The following is a 23488-nucleotide window of genomic DNA, read 5'->3' on the forward strand; positions in this document are numbered from 1 at the left end:
GCATCATGACCAGTTATTTTAAATCCAAATCTTGTTTTTCTGCTGTGTTGGGGTATCCAGGACATGCTGTTAATGGAGAATTTGGTTCAGATGCTGCCATATTGCCTTGATTTCTGTTAGTGACGTTCCTGTGTTTGCCTTTTGCCATCTAGTTCTCTCCTGTGTTAGTTGGTCTTGTTGTCAATGTTGGATTCACCAGTGCAAGCTGCCTCTTCCCAGCTGGCCTCCTTTGCACAGCTGACTTCCTGCACTGCCTGGAGTCAGGGTACTGTGGCACAGGCTGTTCCAGAACCAGAGGTAGTGACCTGAAGGCTCCTACCAGAGGCCTCAGGACTGGATCCTCTGCTCTGCAGGGCCGGACTCACCATAGCACACTGAGTGCTCCCAGTTGGCCTCCCAGGTGCACAGCTGGTCTCTTGCAGGGCCTGTAGATGTGGTGTTGTAGCCCAGGCTGTTCTGGATCCCAAAGCATAGATCTGAAGGCTCCGGCCAGAGGCTTCAGGACTGGAACCTAAGCTCTGTGGGGCTGGACCCACCAGAGCAAGCTGTGTCCTCCCAGCCTGCCTTCGGGTGCACAGCAGGCCTCTTGCACTTCCTGGAGACCGAGTGCTGTGGCCCAGGCTGTTCAGATCCTGAAGCAGAGACCTGAAGGCTCCTGCCCTGGGCCTGCTTGTCTCACCAGAGTACACTGACTCCTCCCAGCCAGCCTCCTGGGTACCCCTCTGGCCTCTTGCAGAGCCTGGAGATGTGGTGTTGTAGCCCAGGCTGTTCTGAATCCCGAAGTGGAGACCTGAAGGTTCCCACCAGAGGCCTCAGGACCGGAACCTAAGCTCTATGGGTCAGGACCCACAGGAGCACGCTGAGTTCTCCCAGCCTGCCTCCGGGTGCACGAAATGCAGACAATTTCAACTTGGCTATAAACTTCTCTTTGCTTTTTGACTTCCATAAACAGTCACCAGACGGCAATTATAAATTGACAGCTACTCATTTTCAAATAAACATACTTGGAAGCAGGAACTAATAACAAGGCATGTACCTCACAATATCTTTTAAAGAATCAAATGGAATAATGACAAATATACTTTGTAAAATATAAAGTGCCAGAGAAATACTAATTACCATCATCAATGTCTTTATTGTTTGTGCTATAATTATACATAAGTGAAGAGGTGACCTGTCATCTGTGTGTGATCCTTGAAGGCACAATGGTAAGATGAGCTGCCTGAATGCTCTCTGAACACTCACTATTAATGTGCTATCTTGCTATAAACAGAGAATTTCGAGGAAGACAAATTCATTATTCATTCATATGCTAGTATGAATTATTCACACTCCCATATGAATTAATTAAATCAGATCATTTTGATCATAAATAGTAGTCAAAAATAACCTTTCTAATATATAATAGGAACTTGAAGTAGATTTTAACTCATTGAATATGAGCAAAGATTTAAAGATGGTTATTGCCCTGCAGATGCATACTGTTAGTGTATGTGAACCATGTCCAAATGAGAGATATGACAATGCCCTATAAAACTGTTAATGTGTGATTAGTGAACAAATCAGTAGTTTCAGAATACAGTCAGTGTATCATCTTCTGAGAACATCACCTCTATCTTCGCCCCTTCATTTCCAGCCTGCTAGTTTTTTTTCATGTGCCAAGTTGTATGAACTCTATTTTTTGTGATGCATACACATCAGCACACACGTGTGCACACACATATACATACATGCACACAAAACACATATTCATTCACATATGCCCACATACATGTACACACAATGCATTAGGCACCTACACATGTTTCCACATAAGCACACATGCATATGCACACATATACAAGTGCATATGTACAATCACATAAAAGCAAGTGTATGTATACATACACAAGCACATACATAAGTATATATCTATATAGACCCATGCTAGGAGAATATGTACCTAGGTTTATATATATATATATATATATATATATATACACACACACACACACACACACACATACACATACACATATACATATATGTAAAATTAAATATTGAGGGCTTGTCTATAGTTTATTTTGCTAAGTATGATGATTTTCAGCTCTATATATTTTCCTTCAAATGATAAACACTTGTTCTTCTTTGTGGCCTCCAAAGATTTAAACCTAAATATCATCTCCTTTCTTTTATCCACTTGCATATTAACAGGTATAAGACCAACCCCCTATCTTAGATTTAGTGAATAGTGCAGCAATATATATGAATGGTTGGATATCTCTGAGGTATATGGCTCAGAATCCATTGGGCACCTGTCCAGGCACAGTTTGTCTCACTTATATCATAGTCCTAGTTTTAGATTTTTGAGAAACCTCAACATTGTTTTCCACAATGGATGGACCAGTTTACACTACTTCTGGCAGTGAATAGGCCTTCATCTTTCTTGGCATTCACACCCTGATCGGCTTCTGCTGTTATTTATGTTCTCCAACGTCCTTCTGATAGAGCGTAGGTTGAATCTCAACATATAGTTTCATTTTCATCTCTCTGATAACTAAAGATAACAAAACATTTTATATAGTTCATGTTGTTTTTGTTTTGTATTTTGTCTTTGTAAAACTGCTATATTTTGCTTGCTTAATCATATTTTGTATTATTTCTGGGTATATCCTTAAATTTTTAGTTCACTGAAATGTCTCTAGGAAGGTCTGAATGGCCAAGTGCCAAAGAAATAAGCAACTAAGACAGGAGAGAAGACTCCACTGCTTTTGAAACATGCTCAGCATGGAAAGTAAGGGAACCAATATTGTAACACTAAGACCCAGTATTACTCATTCAAATGCTGAGCAGATTCTGATCATTGTTTCTCTATTACTGAATTTAAAGTGTAAATGAAGTTTGGAGAAGTGCATAGTTTAGAATTCCATCCATAGTATTTAGTAACCTCCCTCAGAATACTTCAATACCAAACACACCAGTCCTATGTAAAGGATTCATAAGAAGAGAATGTAGGTGCAGTTATTAGCAAACAGTGAAATGATAAGATCACTCTGCCTGGCTTCTCACACCTTTGCTGTGACAAGAGCTTTTTTTCAGAACCTGTAAAGAGGGACAGATAAAAATAGGGATTTATTTATAACACTATTTATTATAATGAAATTACTGTACACTCAAGTTTTTGAAGAAATGCTAAAGTAACTCACAGTATGTATTATAAAAGGAGACTCATGAGAAGCTTGGCACTGGCTTGAGTCACTCTTGTTTAAATATTTACTCTCTGTGTGGTTTATGAGAGAATAAACATGTTAAATTCAATTGGATTAGGGTATCTTAGCTAAACTCATTCATTACAAGGAAACGGGCATACTGTGTGCATGATAGAAGAGCCATTGTCTGTGTTCCTAGGTATCTACCGTGTTGCTTTACTTCACAGTATTAGGAACAGGGGATGATACTCTTAAGACAAGTCACATTGCAATACGTTATAAATTTTAAAACAGCCAACTATCCTTTTTTTTATAGTCATGTTTACTCTAGATTACAGAAAAGTCCTGTTTATACTATTGGTGTTTGCTATTTTGCTTTTGTTTTTGTTTTTCTATATTGTTTGTTTACATTCCAAATGATTCTCCCTTTCCTGGTTCCCCCCCTCCCCATGAGTCCCATAAGCCCTCTTCCCTTTGCCCATTCCCTAATCAAACCCCCCACCCTTTTCTGTCCTGGTAACCCTCTACAATGCTGCATCAAGACTTTCCAGGACCAGGGCCCTCTCTTTCCTTCTACTTGGGAAAGATATGATATGTGAGTTGTGTCTGGGGTATTCAGAGCTTCTGGGCTAATATCCACTATCAGTGACTGCATTCTATGTGTGTTCTTTTGTGAATGAGTTACCTCATTTAGGATAATATTTTCCAGTTCCAACCATTTGCCTAAGAATTTCATGAATTCATTGTTTTTAATTGCTGTGTAGTATTCCATTGTGTAAATATACCACATGTTCTGTATCCATTCCTCCAATGAGGGACATCTAGGTTCTTTCCAGCTTCTAGCTGTTATAAATAAGGCTGCTATGAACATAGTGGAGCATGTGACCTTATTGCATACCAGGGAATCCTCTGTGTATATGACCAGGAGTGGTATAGATGGGTCCTCCAGAAGTGTCATGCCCAGTTTTCTAAGGAACCCCCAGGCTGATTTCCAGAGTGGTTGTATCAGCTTACAATCCCACCAGGAGAGGAGGAGTGCTCCTCTTTCTCCGCATCCTCACCAACACCTGCTGTCTCCTGAGTTTTTAATCTTAGCCATTCTGAGTGGTGCGAGGTGAAATCTCAGGGTTGATTTGATTCGTATTTTCCTAATGACTAATGATGTTGAACATTTCTTAAGGTGCTTCTCAGCCATTCAAAGTTCTTCAGGTGAAAATTCTTTGTTTAGCTCTGTACCCCATTTTTAATTGGGTTATTTGGCATCTGACAGAGGGCTATTTTGTTTTTAGGTTATAAACTCCTAGAGGAATTATAAGACAATTGTTGTCAGATTGCATTTAAAGCCACCACAGTATCAATGGAGCAATTACTTTTCAAAAATAAAGCAGAAAGTTACAAGTCACCCTTGAACATTCTCTTTGGAGTCAAGTCCTCTTGCATACTAGGGGTGGAAACTAATGAATGGAAAGGCATGCTTTATGGAAGGAAGCAGTCACTGAAGTAATCTGACTACCTTGTATAACTAAATTATCTATGTTCTCCATGCCCATTTAGACACATGCTTTTGAATATTTTTATTGTTTTGTTTTAAATTGTCTAAGTGAAAAGATTCCAATTTCATCATCATACAGCCTTTATGAAAAGCTAAAATTTATGTGTGTCTAGACAAATAATTTGTAACTATGATATCTGCTAAGGAAACAAAGAAATGAATCAATTCTTAATGCAGTTAGATTCAAGGAATAGGAATGGATTGGAAAAGGACTGGAAAATAAACAAGTTACAATTCACCAAATTCAAGAAGAAGGAGGACTTAAGTGAGGGTGCTTCGGTTCCTCTAAGAAAGGGACCAAAATCGCCACAGGAGCTATAAGGGAGACAATGTGTGGAGCAGAGACTGAAGTAAAGGCCACCCAGAGACTGCCCTACCTGGGGATTCATCCTATAAACAGTCAACAAAGCCTGACACTACTATAGACGTGTCATATAGATGACAAGAAGTGTATATCAAAAGGAGCATGCCATGGTTGTCTCTGGAGGGGCCCTGCCAGAGCCTTACAGATCCTGAGGCAGATGTTAACAACCAACTATTGGACTGGGCATGGGGTCCCCAATGGAGGAGCTGGAGGATGGTCCAGAGGAGCTGAAGGGGTTTACAGCCCCAATGGAAGAACAATGATTTCAGCCACCCAGATGCCCCAATACTTCCAGGGGCTGAACCATCAACCAAGGGGCACACATGGTTCCAGCCAAAAATATGGCAGAGGAAGGCCTTGTTGGGCATCAGTAGGAGGAATGGTCCTTGGTCAGGTAAAGGCTCAACAGAGGCCTGAACAAAGGGAAACTGAGGGGGGGCAAGGGAGTATGTTGGGTGGAGAGGCATATATGTGGGGGCAGGAGGAAGGAGGAAAGTGAGTGTTTGGGGGTCTTAGGGGAGGGGGGATATTGGGAAAGGTTTTTCCATTGGCAATGTAAATGAGATGATATTCTATAAAAAAAAATAAATTAAAAAATAGCAGGAAGCAACAATTAAAAGAAAAGGGAAAAGCTGAATTTCCTCAATGAAATTTTAATACTTCTGTTTATAACAATATTTCACCATATAATTTCTAAATCTAGATGTTCTGTGTAATTAATTTTGCAACAGCATGTTTAATTTTAATTAAAATCATTTGTACTCTATTTTTCAAGGAAACATGATGTGTATATACTTAAGTATGTCAGACATGAATAGCTGCACTTCCTATATTCATTGACATGCATCCTTGTATTAGAAATATAAACATTACACATTGTACTGTTTGCAGTAGGGTCCAAAATGATATTTGCATTGTAGTGATATTAGCGTACAGGTTATCAAAAGTTCAGTGTATGTATCTATGCCATTCCATTAGTGGGAACATATATATATATGTATATATATACATATATATATTCTGTGTTTTAAATTAATGTAAACATGTGCAGATATTCATACACATTCATATAAATAAATAGAGAATGGAAAAAAGCAAGAGCATGTCCTCATTTTTTTTCCTGGGAGTAGACAGTTGCTACACTGTATATTGACACTAGGTGACTATCAAATTCAGCAATATTATTTTAAGTAATCTAGGTGTATTATGCAGTTAGAGAGATGCAGGGAAATGAGAGGTCAGAAGCAGAAGTAAGACACAATTCTTCAAGACACCTTGAAAATAATGTCTTGATCAGAGGTTGAGTCACATAGATATGAGCCATTGCCCAATATTCTTGGTTACTGAAATGAACAAAACCTCAATTAGCTATTAAGCAATGGGAAATAGAGCTATAGACCACAGGTGGAATGTCAATAAACTCTAGGGCTCTGATCAAAACCAATAGTGTAAATTCTATTTTGAATAAATACCCCAAATTCATCTCTTGATCAGAAATCACTTTACCTTAGCTCTGGTAGTCATGCCTGACACCTACTATTTCAACAGTAGTAGAATAAGAAGCCCATGAGATACTTTCTGCCCTGCTTCTCATGGGAAAACAAAATAAAAATTTTCACACTGGACTAAACACAATATTTCCATCATCTCAAAGACTTTTGTTCTCTTGTGTAGGATCTGAGAGTCACAGAGAACTTTGGCTTTCCTATTGCAGTCTACCCACTTCTGCATTATTTGAAGAACAACTCAATAAATGCTTCTCTGATCTGAAACAAAGACTGGCTTTTATCACAGAGTTCTCATGTATAGCAATAGGCAAGCTCATTGTCATTTCAGTTCCAAGATATAGCTTATTTCTCAGTGATGCATAAAAGGATTTTCCTCCCTTCAAATGATAATTAAATTAAAAGTAAAGTTGGAAGGAAGACTTTGAACTGCTCTTATAAGAAAGGTCACTTCGTGATCAGCAATCTGTTAGCACAGCTGTGCTGAGCCGTGACTTTCTAGCCATGTTTTTCCATGGGTACTTCATAGCAAGCAAAAAGCCATTAATTTTGCTTGTTTAAAATATCGTCTTAGCCATACTCAGGAGCCAGCAAAAACACAGGCATTTGGAAGCCTTCAGAGAAAGTTAGGTGAAACATGAAACTAATATAACAAGATAGTCTGCAGGAGGAACAAATAAAAACATTGAGCATGCCATCATGAATAGAATAGCAACAAAACAAACAAAACAAAACAAAATAGCAGGCTTGCAGTGAGCCTGAGTTTTATCCTTTTTCTTCAGAGTGCCATGTGCCATTTTTTTCCTTTTTGGCCCTTGCACTCCTTTTTATTGTTGTTTTTATTGTTGTTGTATTACTTTTATCAGTTATATATGATATAGTTACTTATTCTCAATGTTTAGTAAAGTGACGTTTTCCAAATTAAATAAACATTGCTCTGGTAATGATGGTAACTTTCTCGATGCTTAAAGACAAGAAAAATGTATGAGCACAGAGGAATTTACTACTTTTACTTTTTCACTATTTGGCTTTAGACAACCATCGGTTACATCTTCTGAAACTGGAAAGTTAAAAGGTAGTATACTATTTTATATGTGTGTGTGCATTTGTGTGTGTGTGTGTGCGCGCACGTGCATATGTATGTGCATATGTATGTGTAGTTGTACCCACAGGCCAGTGGAAACAGAAACATCTGTTTCTTTGTGTCTCTCATTTCTTTTTTTTCTTTATATTATTTTTTTTCTTTTTTCTTTTTTTATTCAATGTATTCTTTATTTACATTTCAAATGATTTCCCCTTTTCTGGGTTCCCACTCCCCGCAAGTCCCATAAGCCCTCTTCCCTCCCCCTGTTCCTACATCTACTCTTTCCCACTTCCCTGTTCTGGTATTCCCCTATACTATTGCACTGAGTCTTTCTAGAACCAGGGACCACTCCTCCGTTCTTTTTGGACATCATTTAATATGTGGATTATTTCTCGGGTATTCCAAGTTTCTAGGTTAATATCCACTTATCAGTGAGTTCATACTATAATTGATCTTTTGAGACTGGGTTACCTCACTTAGTATGATGTTCTCCAGCTCCATCCATTTGTCTAAGAATTTCATGAATTCATTGTTTCTAATGGCTGATAGCTTGAACCTCACCAGTAAACCCGGCTGATTTAGCAACAAGGCCCAGGGACTCATGTTTCCTTCTCCATAATGCTGCAAAAACAAATGTTCATCACCACACTTCAGTTCTTTGGTTTTGTTTTTGTTGCTTAGTAGTCTGACTGGTTTTGTTTTCTTTCCTTTATTTCCCATGACTTTTGGGTATAGTTCTAAGGTTCTTAGGCTTCCAAGACAAACAATGTACCAACTGAGGTATTTCCCTGCCTGTTCATGCTTTATTGCAAGACCAATTTTTTAAAATATGCACAATGTATATTTAAACATAACTGTAAACATTTCTTTCAAATTTTATCACATAGAATGATAGAATCGAGTACAGAGACTAATGATTTGCGTTGAAGTACCTTTTATATATGTACAACAGTCTGTTACTTCTTTTAATAAATGAAATAAATGGCTAAATCTATTATGCAATATATATAAATGAAAATCTGGTTACCTGTACATGATTCACTATACATGATTGCTTAATGACAAGTTAAAATACCAATGCAACATTTCCCCAGTAGGATTTATGTGGCTGTAACTACTACATTTTAAAAACTATAAATTGGAAAAGGTTTGGCTACCTCAGGAAGTACAGGCCTTTCTATGTGTTATTCCAAGCCCATTAAATGTTCTGCCTTATATAATTTTCACAGCTATTCTTTAGGTTACATTGGTTATTATTGTTACTATACATGATCAAACTTCACAAATCTGAGCTGGAATAGAAATGCTTTTTGAGTACTTGTATGTTGTTCCCTGAGCAACTTTCCTAAACTTATCTGGGAAGACACAGAACATGCTGCTTCATCCCTTTATGAGTCTCTTTTCCCAACCATGTACACCTTCCATGGAGTCACAGGAAAGGAAGTATATCACACTACTCCACAAACAAGACAGGACTACTGACACATTTATAATTATAAGGAGTCACTCAAATGATTATTAAATTATGAATTACATTTTTCCTGATTAAAATAAAAACTTAATGTGAAATAATTTCTTTTTTGACACCTTCTTGAAATATAGTAATGTATTCCTTTTTAACAATGAGAACAGCAGAGACATCAGAGTCCACCTATTGTGACCTGCTACTCCAATTCCCAGTCTGCAGGCCCCCCATTGGGCAAACCTAGTAGTAGTTTGCCCTGCCCCCTTTGTTTACTAGGCAATAGCACTGCCTGAATCCCTGGAGGCCTGCTGCTGCAAAGTACAACTAGGTGAACTCCCCAAACCTCAAACTACTGCCTGATTGGTCCCTGGCCTGAGATCTGCCCTCTTTCCTTTGTGCTCTATCTCCATGTCCATACCACAAACCACTATCCCAGATGCCTGCAGTCATCAGAGACCACCAGGTGAGAGTCCTACCCCAATTCCCTGCCTTTTGGCCCATTTGAACAAACCTAGCAGTGGTGTGTTCTACTCTAGCCCTTCTGGACCCCATTTTGCAGAACACAGCTCAGTCTGCATCACTAGAGCCCTGCTGCTGTCCAGGACCAACAACTATCAGGGACTACCAGCTTTAACTTCACCCCGGGAGGCTTGCGTCAACCTGGAACAACAAGCAGCACGAAGCCAGCAGGATCTACAAGCTCTGCCTGCATCCCTGGAAGCCTGCTGCCACCAGAACCAACTCCACCTGAGGCCTTCTGATATCACAGACAACTAGCTCTACATGCATCCCTAGAGGCCTGCTCTCACCAAGGCCTGCTGGGCCTGCAAACACTAGTGATAATTGGATGGTGAAGGTCATCATAAGAAGACAATCAACAAAAGCTAGGGCAATATGGCACCATCAGAACCTAGCTATCCTACTACAACAAGTCCCAAATATCCCAAAGCACTTGAAATGCAGGAAAATGACCTTAAATCTAATCTTATGAAGGTGATAGAGATCTTTACAGAGGAAATGCATAAACCCCTTAAAGAAATATAGGAAAATGTAATCAAACAGGAAAAAGCTTTTAAGAGAAAACAAATAGAAATAAAGAAATATGGGAACAATAACATCAGCAACAGAAAAACTGCATTAAATTAAAATTTTACTACTTCAACTAAAATTTAAAATAATGACTATGAAATTGGAACTTAGCAGGAAAATGATGTCCTTTACAGAATCACCCCGGTGTTTTATTTACAGGGAACACGTTTTAATACCTAGAACTGCCTTTCTGAGTTACTAACATCCTGGGATCAGAAAGCTCAAGACTTCCACTTTCAATAAATGTCCAGAACAATTCACAATAATTTTTGAGCAGGAGAGTGCATTGGATGCTCACTGGAACCTAAGCTTTGTGGTGAGTAGTTATTTTCTCTGAGCATTGGCATGCCAAATGCTATGGTTGACTAACAAAAGTCTAATGCTCTGTTCTCTAAATTATAGCCATATTCTGTTAACATCTGCCTTTAGCTGATGAACATTCAGTGAATAGGCTGTAACCTTCATGGCTTTAGAGCAATCTTTCAACTAAGAGTTGGATGTTAACTGACATTTTAAAAATCCTGAATTAGTTAAGTACACTAAACTCAAAATATGTCATATTTAGCTTGGTATCAAAATATGCCCCCACCCCTACCCCACAGGAAAAGATGAGCTCTCACTGCAGATCAGCGTCAGACTTGGGGCCAGTGCTTTGACACTGTCCTAAGCACAGACCCACTTTCTTTCTCCTGAAATGTTACTATGTTACTAATGCTTCAGAATACACAAAACACTACAGTAAATTGCACTGTTGGCTGTGTTTTACCATATTAGATACTTTTCTCATTGGAATACCAAAGTAGCTGACCAGAAACAGCTTTAGGGAGAAAGGTTCAAAGACATAGAATCCACCACAGAAAGGGAAGCATGGTGGCCCAGTCATGAGGCTGCTGGTCACATTGCATTACAATCTGGAAGCAGAAAGCAAGCAAGCAGTGGGGCCTGGACAGAGAACATCTCAAGGCTGAGTGTCCCACTTCTCCCACTGAGACTCTGCCTCCTAAAGTTTCCAGTCTTCCCAAACAGTGCCACCAACTGAAGCCTGAGTGTTCAAACACAAGAGTTTGTGGGAGACTGTTTATCATAAAACCTCTACAAAGTGCTATTTCTTATTATTTGGTGCCAAGGTGATACTTGATGATAGATTGTTTAAGAAGACACTCCATTTGTCATGAAATTGTAGGGTGAATAGTTGCATAATCCAAAGAAATGGCTATGATTGCATGCTTGATATGACAAGGGTTGCACTACAACATGCCTGGGACAAAACTAGTGGATGTTCCCTTTCTCAACAGGAGGGAGGTACTTATCTCTCAGAATCCCCCGTTTTTGGTAGTGTGGCCTGAAGTGGAAGTTTCTTGATATGTCGTGTGATGCAGGCTCATGTGGTGTTTTCCTGAGGCAAGACCCATGGTAGGACATGTTATGTTGGAAAGAGTATAAATAGTACTCAAAGGACAGTGACAGCACACTTGTATATCTAGCCTTACAATGCTTCCTTGCTCTCTCCTCTTCCTTGATCTTCACTGTGTTGAGAGAGGTACAGCTGAGATCTTCTCCTGGTTCTGATCATTCCTGCTGACTCCTCAGAGGCCTGGTTGCTTCTGCTGGATCATGCCACTTCTGCTGATCCATGTTTAGTGTCCTGACACTACTGATTTATCTTTACAAACAGAGATTTGAATTGCCCTAAAGAACTATGTCTAAACAGGTCCTCATCTACTTCCTCTATCTACCATTTTCTCTCCCCTATCTTTGGATAGTGAGCTAGAAAGGGGGGATCAAAGAGCTTGAGAATCCTTACTATGAGTAGGTTTTGAAAAATGAGAATGTTGGGCTAGAGAGATGGCTTGGCAGTTAAGAGGACTGGCTATTGTTAAGAGGTCCTGAGTTCAAGTCCCAGCAACCATACGATGGCTCACAACCATCTGTGAAGAGATCCCATGCCTTTCTTCTGTGTCTGTAAATATCTATAGTATACTCATACATGTAAAATAAATAAATATATAAGAAAGAAAAGAAAAGAGAATTGTCTTTGTAAAATAAAAAAAAGAAAAATGAGGATGTTGAGCTCTGTTGGAGGAAGTACATCACTAGGGGTGGACTTTCAAGGTTTATAACCTTGTCTACTTCTAAATAACCTTCTCTGCTTTTCCCTATGTTGATGATATAAACTCTCCTGCACCAGCCTTTTGATGCCATGCATTTCCTGCTGTTAAGGACTCTCTTTCTGGAACTGTAAGTTAAAATAAGCTTTCTTACATTAAAAAGAAAAGAAAAATCTAAGCCTACACTGGCCAGCATTATTAATAGAGAACCAGTGCCTTAAAGAAAGAGTTCTAAACTAATCAAGGGGGGTGAAGCAGGAAAAAGAATCAATCAAATTTGGAAAATTCCTCATCTTGCAAGTTAGGGGTGGTAGTTGTACAGAGCTGACAGATAAGAAACACTGGTATGACCTTAGGAATCACAAATAGTTCTGGGTCATTAGAGAAATCTCAGTGCAACTGTCGTCTTACTGAGCTGAACTTTAAAAGAATCTATAGCTGCTAGCCACAAAGCCTTAGGAGATGCAGTTCTTCTGATAAATCTACCAGTAAATAGATATGGTGGGGTCCTGACTCAAATCTCATGAAGAAATCATTCTGATAAGGACAGGCAAAGAGGGAGAAAGCAAATGGGAAAATTAAAAATGTATCACTGTGTTTAAATATTTTCGCCTCACGACATTGATGTGTATAATGTATTTTTCAATGTCATTGTGTGATATACTGGAAGATATATCAAGTAACAGTCACTGATAATAAAAGAAAATAAAAGGTAAAAATTAATAGAAAATCACAAGACAGACAAACAGAAAACATACATCAGGCTGACAGTGTTAAGTGCTGTGAATGATACCCAAAACACAGTTTGGCATCTTCGCCTTTCATTGCTTTTCAGAGATAACAGATAACTATAAGTAATAAGCCATTCGATGTATACTAAGATTTTTAATATGTGTCTAAAACAACTAAATTGCCATAATCATAATATTAAAAATTATTTATGGAAACCTCCAGTTATGTTTAGTGCCTGTCTTCTTTTCCAGTTTTAATCATTGTAGCAAGATTGAACTGAGAAATTAGTCTTCTAGAGATGAACTTTATTTATTTATTTATTTATTAATGTATTAGAAATATGTAATGTTTACCTCTTTTAGCACAGATTTTTTTGAACAATGTTGATTAAATGTCAAATGCATTAAACAAAAGATGCTATATTCATAAATAAGCAAAAAGCATACTGGTGAGGGGCAAGTATACACGTTTGAGTGAAAAGTCACCCCCAGGTGAAGCCATCAAAGAGTAAGGATGGGAAAGGGAACTACCAACTACAGCCCCACAAAGCTCTCTGAAGCTGAGTGAAACAGGAGCTGGGAAGGGGATTTAAGAATAAATGAAAACTCTTCTGAAGTACTCCAGAAGCATTAAAGAAATTGCTGGAACTAGTGGTCAGGACAGGAAGTATATAGAGACAAGACAGAAAGAGTAGGCACAGACTGAGGGTGGGGTGTCTTCTAATCCACTAGAAGAATGGTAGGAATTTAATTTAAAATGCAAAGGCTTTAGGACCTAAAGCCCCACCCACTTTCATTTTTTTCTTTGACAAAAGAATGATGTGATATAGTTTTAATTTAAAGAGATTTATTTGCATTGCTCTAATCCCTAAGGGTGTTGAACACATTTAAAGACAATTTTATTTTTCCTTTTTGAGAATTCCCTGTTCAGATCTTGCTCCAGCTATGGAATGGGATGGAAATAGAAGTGAGGAATATATTGAAGAAGGAAGGAATGAAGACACAGGGCCAGTTACCAGGCTCTGTATAGCCTAGGACACAGGAAACATTGCCTTTGACTAGGGTTTTTCCATGTAAATGTCATGAGAATAGGGTAGAATGAATACTCAGAACCAGCATCAGAATGATTGGAATAATGCACTCATTAAATGCTTGAGTTCTCAACCTGAGGACTTTGGGGGTGGGGGTCCTGAGTCAAATAACTTGCCTACTAGATGTTTATATTGCAGTTAGTAACACTAGCAACATTACAGTTATGAAATATCAATTAAATAATTTTATGTTTGGGAGATCACCACAATATGAAGAACTATATTGAAGTGTCATAGCATGGGGAAGGTTGAGAACCACTGGACTATAAGGATCTTAACTTTCAACCATGATTTGGGAAAGTGGGAAAACAGGAAAGTTTATGTTCCAGCAACATTTACTCAAGAAACAAAGGATGGAGACCAGAACAGTGAACAGAAAACTGTCCTGAGGCAAGTGACCAGAGCAGCAGCAAAATGAGGAGTCTGATGAGTCTTCTAAATTCTTCTCACCTGCTGTGGGGTGCTGTCTTGGCTAACTTTGCAGGAACTTGCTCAGGAGTTCTGAGAACTTACACATGGGCCTTGATACACTTTCAGGTCTTACCTGTTCTTTGTCAGTGCTATGAGGGGGAGATGGTGGAGATATGATGCAGATATAAATGTAAGAGGGATGAAAATTGTATTTAATTGTTACAAATATCGACTCCAAAAATAGTGGTATGACTTTACTGCCAATAATCTTTTTTCCCTTAAGGAGCCAATGCTAACACAGAGAAAGTACAAAGATTGAGTAAGCAGAAAGCATTTTTTTGACCGTTTCTAAAGATGTAGTGTTGACAGAATAGACTTTGGTCAGTTCATGGCTCCTGAAATTGCCTTCAAATTCTCTGTATGATGGTAGTATTGATGGAACAGACGTTACCTACTGGTATGACAGCCTTTATCCATTATCCATGAAAGATACTGTTGGATGCCCTGAGGCTTCACAGAGAAGTAAAACCATATGCTCACTGCTGCCGGAATGACTATAGAAAGTCACAGCACTTGAGCCCTACTGGTGATGTTAGCTAGATAAAATGATGGCACCATAAGGTCTTTCTTTGTGAATTTTAATGAGTTAAATGCTCAGAAACATAAGGTTATACATCCCCTAAGACACCAGCCTCACTAATCTATTGATGTTCTCAGCATCCTTGCAAAATGCTGTCAGGTGGGATAGAAGAACTTCCAGATGATTGAAGTAACAAATTATTTTCACGGTCTTCACACTGAAGTGCTTCTAATTTCCTCTGCAGGTTCAGGCTGCATGATACCCCAGTATCTCAGCACATGGTAGGAATTTACAGGAGAATATAAGCAGGGTTTCTCAGTACAGGATATTTAAAAGGGGCTCTATTTATACAGGATTTTGGAGGTAAGAAAACATAATTGAATTCCATGTCTTCCTCTTAATGGCTTCAAGGTGGTGACAAGTTACTCAAACTTTCAGAACATGTATTTTATCACCAGAAACATAGAGTTGATGCTACTGATATAACTGTGAGGATTGAGTTGTGAGTGTTGCACTTGGCATGATGCTGAAACTCTAACAGGATTTCCTAACTATATGGTTTTCAACTTCTGTTTAAAACAGAAAGTAAATAAAAGCTGTGATGTATTTTAAGCCACCAAAATGTTCAATGTTTATTTTAAATATTTTTCCTGATTCCATCTTGTTGAATCATTCAAGTGTGATTAGCATCTCCAACACATACATGTCATCAGATTAAAGGTACCAGGATAAGTAATTTGGTACACAGTGTGTGTGTGTGTGTGTGTGTGATGCCACAGAGCATGTGAATTAGTCCTAAGCACCATTTTGAGGCAGAGCCATGCTAAGCTTCAGGTTTATAAATAGCTTCCCAGCTCCAAAATCCTGAGCACAAATGGAAAGGAAACATCAGCAGAGATTTCTGAAAGGGCAGAAGCAGTGGGTGATAGGAAACATGGCAAGATACACTGAAAGGATGCACCACAATATTCACTGTGAGCTCGTGCAAATCTCATTTGTTATTTGCTGTGTATACAACTGGCACAGGAGAATTTGCACTGTGTAAAACAGAACGGTCAGTGTTAGAGTCATGCAGATCAGAATAAACATCCCATCTCTGTCATCAGGTCTCTATTCCCAGGAGCTCTCTTAGTGTGTGTAGCAAAAACCACTAAGGGAAACCTGCTCCAGCTCTGTTAAAGATGACTTGTTGACAGACAGGTCAGATGCACTTTTATGTAATGAATGTTACATTTTCTATAGGCATTGAGACATGATACTCCTGAGGATAGTGATAGTGTCTCCTCATTTGAGATGTGTTTACCTCTGGGAACATTGGGGAGGAATAGAGAAACTATTGAAAATGTGCTAGAAAGCACGTTTACTCAACTGCTCCTGCTGGTCCACTAGCCTGCCCTGAACTTAATTAGAGTGCACAGAGTTTCCCACTGTGATGCTTCCCTTACTGTTTACGGTACTTTCCTTTCGAAGTACCCACTCTAAATAAGACATCTTAGAATATTTATTACCCCTAACATAGACTGTTTTCTTGGAGTGTTTCATTTTCAGTTTTGCAACAGTGATCAGTAATATAATTGTTTCCTGCTCTACTGGTCATGTATCAAATTTAATCCTTCTGTATATATACATGCGTGTGTGTGTGTGTGTGTGTGTGTGTGTGTGTGTGTGTGTGTGAATTCTCTCTAATATCTCAATCTCTCTAAACATTCAATGTTCCCTGTGCTTTGGTCAGTTTTAAATCATGAACCTCGATTTCTATCACAGCATGTTCCTGTGACATTATTTCAGATTGCACCAATGAGGAAATTGAGGAGAAGAGAGTCTTAGAATAGACTCTCTAAGAGAAAGCTTTATAACAAGCTTTTCATATAGCCAACTACATTTTTCTGTTCCTTAACATTCTCCATAATACCATATGGTTTGTGGACATGAATTGAAGCATAGTAAAGGTATTGGGAGTAGCTCAGACAGTTTTGGCTCCTTACAGTCCATAAACTTTGATCTTGAGTTGGGAGGAGATTGGAAGATGGTGAAAGATACTTGAATTCATAAGGGTATATCTCAGAGGTCCAATGGGAAGGGAGATTCAAGTAGAGAAAGTGGATGTTTCTTTTGCCTCTACTATTTTATTCTTGACATTAGCAGCTTGCATGGGGTTTCCACCCACAGAGGTGAAGAATATTTTCTTTACACAAATTCAAAGGACAGTTTTTCAGGAAACAATTTCACAGATATAAGGCACGACAAATGATCTTAACAGCTGAAAGGTATCATGAACCCAAAAAAGGAACTGTGTAAAAGTAATTAATTGTTTTTCTTTAGAGAACAGAAGACATTATATAAGAAGGGACCATTCTACTCTTCTTCCATTGACTTCTAATCATTTGTTCTCTTTGTGTTTCACACAAGTCTGTATTTCAGCCTATTCTAGCAGATAAAACTTCCCCTGTGGGAACATATGCATAACCCTTATAGAAGCATGTAATAAAGGACATGCCTGCTTTGTAACTCCAAATGCCCTTCACAGACATGGAGTGAAACAAACATAAATATAAAATAAAGTATTAAATAACTAAAATGGAAAATTATCCAAGGCCATATTGCATGTTCATGCCAAAGTCTGTGTTCTATACTTGTAGAGGAAAGAATTTCTCACTTCATCCCACCATACTTCACAGCATCCTACATCATTCAATCTCTTGTATTGAAAGGTCATGTCCTTCAATGAAGCAGTTTACACAATCTTTCTTCAGGTGTTTGCATGATTAAGATCTGCTCAGGCTTCTCCTCAAAGAGTGTTGGTGAAATTGTCAGCCTTTTGTGCTAAGTGAGGATGGATCCTGAAAGAGTCCTCCATGTAAACTGTCTGTCCATATGTTTCTGTGGGAAATACCATCTGGATTACAGCTCATATTTTATGAAGCAGGAAAGCAAAAATATGTTCACAATTTAACAGCCCTGATTTTGTGGGAAAGTGGAACTGAATTTAAAATAAAGTTATGTCATCTTATATGAGAACCCACTGTGCACCAGACATCATCACAGACACTTTCCAACTAAGACAAATGAGTCATTGTGTTTCCCTTCCAGGAAAGGAATCCCCAAAGAGAGGCAGCTTGTCTCTGTCAGTAATATAGAAAATATGTTCATAAAAAATATTCCAAAAGTACATGCCTTCAATCATTCTAATCAGACTATGGTTTAACTGAACTTATATGTTGAGAAAATATCTTTCCCTGGGTTATCATGACAGTGCCTGCATGATCAGGCAAGCAGGATGGCAAATGTCATTGTCATGTCTTCTCTATTGAAACCAAAAATAAAAGACCATATTTGAGGGTCATTCATGAGTGCTGACCCTGTCTTCTCTGGGCTGCATTAATTCACACATTCACTAAGAACATACTCAATGCAAAACACCATGAGTAAGATTGACTGAGGCCCAGTTTGTCACCTCAGATACTCATCAGGAATCCGTTGGCTCCTTCACAATGTATGTCCCTAGGAGGCACTCACTGTCATCTCTACTGTCTTCATTACTAGGCCATGTAACTTTCTTCAGCATGATCAGTCTATAGGCTTCAAGCTATTTCCATTCATTAAATGAAATTCATTAGGCTTAGCATGGATTTTCTAGTTGTTATTAACGTAATTGTATAAGAATAAAAGTATAACAATATTTCAAATATGCATTCATTATATAAAACATGGCATATCTACTTATGCAAAATATTCATACATAGTTATTGTATTTACTACACATTTTTGTCTCAGTTGGTCACTGTTCCGAAGATTTAAAAATCAGCTACTTAATGAATATGTGTGTGTGTGTGTGTGTGTGTGTGTTTTGAATGTGAACTAACCAACAAAACTAAACTTATTTAGTGCTCAAGCAATATTATTCTGAACTAGAGTTCTAGAAGCCAGAATTTGTCACTGACAAGGGAAAATAGAAGAAGTTACCTGGGAGCACAGAGCTATGTGCTTCTACAGTTGCTACGCCTTCTTTAAGTATAGATTTCTGTATGATATTTTTTATAGTGTATTCATTTAGTCACTTTCTTTGTGGTTCTTTACATTAGACTTAGGATAGTTAAGGGCTCCAGATGGTTTTGGAGCTCTGATTTCAAGACATGCCCCTTGTAAATGCTCATTGAAAATATTTTTATCCATATCAGATGAAATGATTAGATTTAATTTCACCCAAGTCACAATCGATATGATGAGAAAAACCAATTCGATAGATAATGATGGTAACAGACTGCTAATATGTTGATACAGATATAAAATGTTTCAGCCACTAGGAATCACTATGCAGTTTCCTCTACCAAAAAAATCACTACCATATCAATCAGATATACCATACATCAAAGTGACCATATGTCGGGGGTACCTACACACTCAGGCATTACTCAAAATAGGCAAGTTATAAATCACTCTACATATTCATCAATGAATAGTCAGATGTTAATGAGTGTGTGTGTGTGTGTGTGTGTGTGCATGTGTGTGTGTGTGTGTGTGTGCATGTGTGTGTGTGTGTCTGTGAATGAATTTATCTAGTTTTAAGAAACCAGTCGAACTAGGGATCATAATGATTCACACAAAAAACAGAATCAGAAAAAAAATAGCAAAACTTCTCTTACATGTGGGATATAAAATAAAGAAGATGAAAATAGATAGGTGAGTTTTAAGGAGGAAGAGGACAAGTAGGAAAGTTGACGAGGAGTTAATGTGTATAGTGTTACAGAATATGTGATCAAATTAACTTCACAGATAATAAGCAAATATCATGATTAAAACCATAATGTGGTATAATTAATGTATAGTATAAAGGTATACTCTATACAAAAATGTGCAGTGTTAGGATGGGAATCAGATCTTCCCAACTCCAGCAGACACCCATAAGCCCATTTCCCCATGTTCCTCATCACCCACTGTAGCCTTTATTGCTCCAGGCTGTTCACAGGTTATCATATTATATATTTAGTTTTGACCAGTTCATCACAGTAACTCATTTTCATCTCATACATGAGAGAACAGTGGCTCTGAGAGGACAAATGTTTCCCCTAAGTCTGTGCCACCTCTGAAAAGAACAAATTTGAATGATATGTGTGTGTGTTTGTGTTGTTGCTAATATTGATCTACAGTCAAGATATTGAGACCCACCATTATTATTCATAACCATAAGTTATGAATAATAATCAAAGCCATGCTTTGTTTTACAGTAATGTGACATTTTGATAAAATTTAATAAACTCTTCCCTACTGTCTTACTATTCAAGGAAATGAACCCAGTACAAACCTTAAAGTATTTAAATCACATTTTTTAAAGAAAGGAATTGATTTCATGGTATTAAAAATAACTAAAAACATGATAAGTAAATATAAGTTCTAGTAACTAATTGTAGTCTATCCTGGAATACTCTAAGAGGAAATATACATTTACCTAGTGAGCAATAAATTGAATTTACTACGATTTATTTGGAGTCAATGTGTTCTTGCCCTGAAATATCTGATACATTCTGATTCCAATTCCTGGTAGTGCTATATAAAATGCTGAAGAGTGTTTTTCTCATATGCAAAAGTAACCTTCAGAACCTATCAACTTGCTAATTACAAATTACATATACATAGAATGCACATTAATAAGATCTAAGTACCTCTTATTTATAAAGTTGTGATGACATTGAACAACAGAGGTCCTAGTAAGTGACATTATTTTCAATACTTTTATTTACCTGATAAAAATGTGTGTGAATTGTTATGTAAATTCTCATTTTTCTTAAAGCTCTAGATTGCAGGTACAAAAAGTTTAGGAGTGTGGCACCAAGTATTACTGCCAGCTTTCCAGCTGGGAGTTGGAAACTGCACAGGATCCTCCATTCAGTATCAAAACAACTTGACCTTTTGCAGGGTCACCACTTCTCAGTGGATTCCAGAATACTTTTGAGTGCTTATGAGGTGGAATTAAAACATAGTTATTTCAATTCTCTTTTTAAAAACTATCAGCTTATAACTTTGTTTACTGTTATACCTCTTTAAACCAACTATATGATCTTGTCAAGATTTTTGTCAATATACTTTTGAAAAAATTCATATGCATAATTATTTATAGATGTGTAGGAAAAGAACCCCAAGGGCCAAGCGTGATGTCATACACGTGGAGTTAGGAGGAAAACTTGCAATAGTTGGTCTTTTCCTTTCTCTATGTGGTTCCCAGGTTTGGGAACTCATGTCCCAGGTCAGAACTCATGTCCCGACAGTAAGCTGCTTTACTCACAGCACTGTCTCATGAGGTGTAAAATATTGTTTAGTTATTATTTCTAAGATTATGATTTAATCACAACTTTTCCCTGTTCACATTCCACCTTCCAAATCCACATATATAGTTCCCTCTCCTCTATCCACATTTATGGCTAATTTTGACTAATTGTTATTATATTCATATGTGAAGACATACATATTCCTAAGTATAACCGGTTAAGGCTATATAATGTTACTTGCATGTACGTTTTAAAGGCTGATCATTCAGCGATGGGCAATCTATTGGTGAGCTTTACCTATCCTGCTGCCAGATTCACTTAGTCGCCTGAGTTCTTTGTGTAAGGTTGAAGGGTCTTGGGATTTTGCTGTCCACTTTGGTATGTTTATGGATGTCCTTATTTTGGTCATGGTTTAGTTTGCATGTTTGTGATACTGCATGGGAATAGTTTCAGACATTAATACAACAGCTAATCTCAAAGCAAGCTCCCGGATCCACTGGCCCTTACAGTACTCCTTCCCTCTTTTCTGCTATATTCCCTGAGCCTTGTGTCTGGGAATTAAGTGTATCCTTTGAAAGTGTGTGCCATGGCTCTGCTTTTTGATTGGCTGTGGTTTCTGTAATGGTTTTCATCTTTTGCAAAGAGAAGCTTCCTTGCCGAGGAATGAGGGTATAAGAAAAATGTTTATAGATTATCGTTTTCACTAAAATCTATAAGCATCAACATTAGTAATATTACCCCCTTTAAAGTAAGATAACTTTGCTTAGAAGGTAAAATAAAAATATAAATTCATAAAGAAAAGTGGAAAGCCATCTTTCACTAATCTCTAAAATAGATTCTCCATCACTGGATTGTATTAATTCAACAAAGATACCTAAAAATAAACAAGTTTGTAGATATTTCAAATAGTTTTTTTTTTTTTAAATCAAGTCTCTTAAGTATTTTCCCCCTTAACAAGAAACTTGTTAACATTTAAGTCTCTTTTAAAATAAATATTATTTTACTTGCAGTTTTAGAAATTTTACTTTTTGGAAGTGTATGCAAACATCTCATCTATCATTTGTTGCTGCTCTATAAGGTATAAGAGAGAGACATGCTCCCAGTCTTCAGGTAAGAACCAGGGACAAGCTATGGAGTATGTAATCAGGGCAGGGCAGATGTGAGACACAAAGTGCCCACGTATGTTTCAATGTGTCATTCATTCCTTGGTAATGGAAAACACTTGCTATAGTATGGTATAGTGTGAGAGAAAGTGCAGAAAATAAAACAACAAATGTCATTCCTCCGGGGCATTAGGAAGCTCCCAGAGGGGCAGGTTAAAATGTACTTAAGGGTCAGCCCCAAAATGTTAAAAAATAATCTAGTCAGGTTCCTAGATTCCTTTACTCATATGAAATACTCAGAAATAGTGTAAACAACTATATAAAGATGAGGGAAGCAGACATTTATGTTTACTTTTAGTTTTTTGTTTGTTTGTTTGTTTGTTTTTGTTTTTGTTTTTTTGCATTTGGAGCTTTTTTATTTTTTAATAGATATATTCTTTATTTACATTTCAAATGTTGTCCCCTTTCCTGTGGGCCCACACCCGAAAATCCCCTAACCCAAGTCCCCACGCCCTGTTCCACAATCAACCAACACCTGCTTCCCTCTCCTGATATTTGTCTACACTGCAGCACCCAGCTGTACCAGGACCAAGGGCCTCTCCTCCTTTGATGTTCAAGAAGGCCATCTTCTGCTGCCAATGTGTCTGGAGACAAGGGTAACTTCATATGTACTCTTTGGTTGATGGTTTAGTCCCTGGGAGCTCTGTGGGTACTGGGTGACTCATATTGTTGTTCCTCCTATGATACTGCAAACCCCTTCAGCTTCTTGGGTCTTTTCTCTAGCTCTTCCACTGGGGACTTTGTGATCAGGTCAATGGCTGACTAAAAGTGTCCCCCTCTGTATTTGTCATGCATAAGCAGAGCCTCCCAGATGACAGCAATATCAGGCTCTGATCAGCAAGCACTTGTGGGCATCCACAATAGTGCCTGGGTTTTATAACAGTATCTGGGATA

This window comes from Apodemus sylvaticus, chromosome 7 (genome assembly GCF_947179515.1).
Source record: "Apodemus sylvaticus chromosome 7, mApoSyl1.1, whole genome shotgun sequence".
Lineage (NCBI taxonomy): Eukaryota > Metazoa > Chordata > Mammalia > Rodentia > Muridae > Apodemus > Apodemus sylvaticus.